This window comes from Limulus polyphemus, unplaced genomic scaffold, assembly GCF_000517525.1.
Source record: "Limulus polyphemus unplaced genomic scaffold, Limulus_polyphemus-2.1.2 Scaffold1363, whole genome shotgun sequence".
Classification (NCBI taxonomy): domain Eukaryota; kingdom Metazoa; phylum Arthropoda; class Merostomata; order Xiphosura; family Limulidae; genus Limulus; species Limulus polyphemus.
Genome location: NW_013666973.1, coordinates 49611 through 55134, shown reverse-complemented (window position 1 = coordinate 55134; position 5524 = coordinate 49611).

Genomic DNA, 5524 nt, shown 5'->3' with positions numbered 1-5524 from the left:
GTTACTAACAACGGTTGTAAACGGCTCATGCTCGTCAAATATATCTTTCATCAGTCTTGCCAAGATATCTATTAGTGGAACAGTTTTCACTCCGATTCTCATACTGATGATAAAGATGGTCGTGTGTGTGTGTGTTAGCATCCGTCACCCGTATGTTTTTTGGTGTGGTAACTGGAAACTGTCAGACACTGAACAACGGCTATTTTGTTTTATGATTTTTCCCCGACAAGGGGATAAAAACACATATATTTTAAAGATATCTTTCATCAGTCTTGCCAAGCTATCTATTAGTGGAACAGTTTTCACCGGAACCATCTCCCTCGTTAAAGATATCTTTCATCAGTCTTGCCAAGATATCTATTAGTGGAACAGTTTTCACCGGAACCATCTCGCCAAGATATCTATTAGTGGAACAGTTTTCACCGGAACCATCTACCTCGTTAATCATGGACTCGTTTATTTTTGTTAATTTTAGAGATAGATAGTAAATAACTGTTTTTTGTTTTTTTTTATTATGTCTGAATGTTTAACTTGATTATAAGTTCAAGTGTGTTCAGACATAAACCCGCACTTACAGACTTGTTCTACTTAACTTAAACACACGTTCGGAAAGGTGTAATGGATTCAGTTAACCGGTGCTTGACGCAGAGATGAGGGCATATCGCTTACTTGTGCACGGCAGGAAATACAAAAAATTATCCGCGGATATTACTTTCTTTGGAACAGTCATCATTCGGAGCAACATCAGTGGAACCTTCTTTTCGGTTTAGTTTTCACTGGAACCATCTCGCTCGTCAAATATATCTTTCATCAGTCTTATTATAGACGTGCGATACCCACGGTTGTTTTAAACTGTGTTCCTTTTTTTTTTAACCTATGCTTTACTCCAGCTTATAGAAGCACTAACACGGGGTGACGCAAACCATCGTGATTTCTCTAGGCTTAGCCCTCACCGTACATCGTTGATATCACGATGTAATATGACACCAGAATCCCTTTCACGTGATAAACACAAGAAAAAGATCACTTATTGAATCACAGACATGACTAAGAAAACTCGTAGCAAGAAATATCGTAGTTGTATGCGACATCTGCAACACCTTGTATGTCACTACTCTTAACTGTGTATTGTGTAGTGGCGATCGGCTCATTTCAGATAAGTAACAATGTATTAGTAATACCTAATACATCTTAAAATAAGAAGGCATTCATTCGGAAGGAAAAAAAAATACAAGTTATACTTGTACGTGGAGTCAACTGCGCCCTCCAGTGACAATTAAATGAACCACCCAAGAATGTCATACATATTTTAGATCAGAAGTTAACTACGTATGTTACTTGCGTGATGAACAACTATCGGAGGGGGGGGGAGATAGATTGTATGCATGAAAAATGCTTGTATATATGCACGGAAATAAACACAAACAGTTTGTAACACACCTCTTAACAAATGCCTTTTGTTATCCAAGCATACTTCACCATAAAGATTATCCACTGCGTGTTTGCATCCATCAACTAGAGCTGGCTGGCTCCAATACGGTAGTTTTTAAAACAAAAAAATAATTATAGTTATTCACTGTCCATACCTGAATTTAGTGCATCCGAAGCATAAAATATAAACAACGCTTACACCATGCTTGTGCATGACGTCAGATTTACCAAAATATTTAAGATTCCTTTTGTCAGTGTTTATACAAAACGTGAACTACAGGAGTCGGAAACTCCAGTTTCAAGAGCTAAAAGAAAAAAAGAGAGAGATCTACTTCTATATACAGGAAGGAGATGGCCTGTTGTAAGTACTTCATGGCCGACTAGAGCTATCAGCACTAGCCGGATATATATTAGTTTATAGCCTTACCACCTTCGTTGAAAAAACAAATACGTTTCCAAGTAGGAGATCCTTTCCTAAACATTGTCAAGCGAAAAGAGTTTTTGGTAACGCTTTATGCTACAATTTTTAAAAGATCGATAAAATCCGGAAGTAAAAAAAAAAAAAATCATTTTGTATAAGTCTAGCTTCAAAACAGGCACTGATGTTACAGGAAGATTAAACTTGCAGAGGCTCGTGTGTAGTTATATGTGAAGACTAATGTAAATTAATTAAAGTATCTTGGAATTCTGTGTATACGACGAAGCAAGTTGTAATTAGAATACGAAAAAAGGCAAGCAGTCAGTGTTGGATTATCCAAAAACACGCAACATGCTTGTTTCGTTCAGATCATGTGATACAAAGTGGTATCTTTAATACTCATGCCGTAAACTACTATTACACTGTTTTACTTCCTGTTAGTTCAGAGTTTTGGGGTTAACAAGCATGGAGTATGAACTACCACATCTTGATACTTCCTGTTAGTTCAGAGTTTTAGGGTTAACAAGCATGGAGTATGAACTGCCACATCTTGATACTTCCTGTTAGTTCAGAGTTTTAGGGTTAACAAACATGGAGTATGAACTACCAAATCTTGAAGAAATACAATGTTTTGAGGACCACAGTTTAAATATAATATCATACAGTATTTGCCGGTGTATAAGGCGATACTTTGACTTTTAAAACAATGCATGATTTTACCCATCATCTTATACACAGGTTCAAAGATACAGTTCCAGTGAGAACTCCCCGGTTAATGGCATATTTAACCCAAACTACGTTGTTCCTTTTATTTTTTTGAGTAAGTGGGTTGACATCGTGTCGTCTACTGTGTCACAATAACACATTTGTATTATTCTTCATAACTAGCAGTTATTTATCTCACATGCTAGTTACAATTAATCAAAATATTTTAAATTTAAAATGCATTGATCTTATCCGTCATACTATAATATTACTAATATTACATAAAAAGAGTTAGTTTCTGTAACGTACACTAATTTTGTAAACATGTTTATATAGTAGATCATCATATCTTAAGGTTTAGTATTTTTTGTAATAGAAAAGGAGTTCAAGTGTAATGAAAACTTTGTAAAGTTGTTTAGTACACGTTTGTGACTTAAATTATGCTGCACTGAGCTGTCTGTGGTGTTTGAAGAGCACAAAAAAAAATAACAAAAACTTCTGGTTGTATTAATTACTCAAGAGCGCAGGTCAGTACAGTTTAAAATTAAGTTCTACGAAATTCTAGTAACAACCTAGACTTGTTTGACAATAGAGGTCGTCTCAAACACCGAACCTCAAACAAATACACTTAATTTGCTCAAAAAATCTAGGATCGTCTTATACACCGAAAAATACGGTAAGAGGTTGATAACTGGTTAAAAACCAAAAGATATAATTTATTTGTTGTTAAGTGCAAAGCTAAACCACAGGTATCGAAACCCAATTTTCAGCGTTATAAACCTTCAGACTTACCGCTAAGCCACTGAGGGCCGCACGTTACGAAACATTTTGTCTAATTCATATATCAACAAAATAACTTCAGAGTCGAATGTTTTAGCGTTTACATTTTCTCCGATATTATTATCGCGCGCACTAGTTGCACGTAGTTATACATCACTAACAGAAACTGCCTTTACGATTTTCTTAACACCAAATTACAATACAGTACGCAAATACAGTGGCTTAACCATTAAGGCAGAAAATGCATTATCTATATTTTTTATTTCTTTCTTCTAACGTTTGATACAGGTTGCTTGTGCATATACAGAAATTACACACGAATGTATTTTGTTGCAGTTGAAGCCCTGTAAACATACACATGTCTGTTTCTGTACGAGGCCCGTACACGGTGTCTGACGACTAGGCTTGTGTAGGAATAAACACACACACACACACAATACAGCCTGCCTTCCCTTTCTTTAACAATAAAACTTTTCTCCTAACGTGGAAAATACTAGCAGAACTCGAATACAGTTCGCTCAGAATTGACTTGGTCTAAAATAGAACAGTTATTACTGTTGCTGCATAATTACAGGAAGCCTGTCACAGCTATTATTTTGCCCAAATAAAAACATACTATTTCCACGTGAAACTTTTGGCATCCAATCTATATTGAAGGGCGAGTTTGATTATTTACACACTACCCACATCCCGTGCATACCTCCTGTTATTGTGATACTAAATTTACCTTTCAGTCAAGTGTACCTTAGAATATCATAATATACGTGTGGATGCGTGCGAAGTTTAAAAAATTCAGCAAACACAACACTGGAAAACGTCCACGTTCCAAAATGAGAGCGACATCGAGGAAAGGTTTTCAGAGTGAGCAGTAAATAATAACACTGTAATTTGCATTCTATCTAGGTTTTTTTTTTTTTTTTTTTTTTATAAAAGACATGCTCCTCTAACTTTCACAAAACGAGGAAACAAATTAGCGATTCGAAGAGTCAAACTAATACGACAAAGAAAAGAAAAATACGGTAAATGGTATTACGTCAAAACAGCTTTTATCTTATGCTATAATATATTCATATATAATACTCCGTATATGTTGATACCGTATACTAACGATAGCTCTAGGGTCTTTCGATAACAGCGCCACTTGTGGCATTTATTTTGGACATTCACCAAAACCAATTCGTGTAAAAACAAACTTCAATAACTTATTACAGAGCTTAAAATAATTCATGAGAACATCTGGGCATAATGTGAAGCGTGCTGACATATTTTTTGGAGACCAAATTTACCTTACCCAAGGTAAACATAACAAACATTGCTATATGTAGTTAACTTTTCATCATTTGATGAAAAAATAATAATAATAAAAAACACATATACGTTTTAAACCTTCACCTCTGAAACCAATATACTAGTGGCACCTTATTTTGCTAATTATTATAAATATAGGCTTATGTTCGTTACAAAGTTAATTGTAAGTAGTAATTAAACAAGAGATTATCATTAGCGAATTTGCTGCTGAAATCTGAAGGAAAGTTTTATTTTGTATTGTTTTCAACTTTCTAACCGTTTGATATCTCAGACATGTAGTGTCTGGACATTGCCAGTTTTCATGTTTGGTATATATATTTTTCAGAGTATTAACGGACAATGCCAATTTATTATTATTCTCATTATTGTTTTGTAAAACCGACAAGTGATTTAACAATGCCAAAGAACACGTGGTTCATTATTTCCTCACAAGAGGGCTGATAACGGAAAGAAATATGCAAGTATTTAATTAAATCAGCATGTTACTTAAACTCGCACCCAAGTTGATGAACGAAAAGGGAAGAATATGTTTTTGTTAAAGAGATTAACTCTATCTTCACGATGCTGGCCTAATATATTAGGTCGCCAAGAAATTAATGTCGCGTTTTGGAACACTTTCATTAACCACCCCTGAAAAAACGTACATCACTAACAATAGTTAAACGAACCGCCTAAATGTCACGTTAGTGTACTTTGTAAAGTTTAGTATACTCTAATCCCGTATAGTGACAACACACGACGAGACACACATTGGTATGTAACACTGTTTGAATACAAGATGGGAAACAACGCCTCTGTAGTCACAAAGAACAAAGAAGTTTATTGAAATGTTTTGAATGTTCGTAAGTGTCAACGATGGTTCAGCAAATTTCGTTCAGCTGA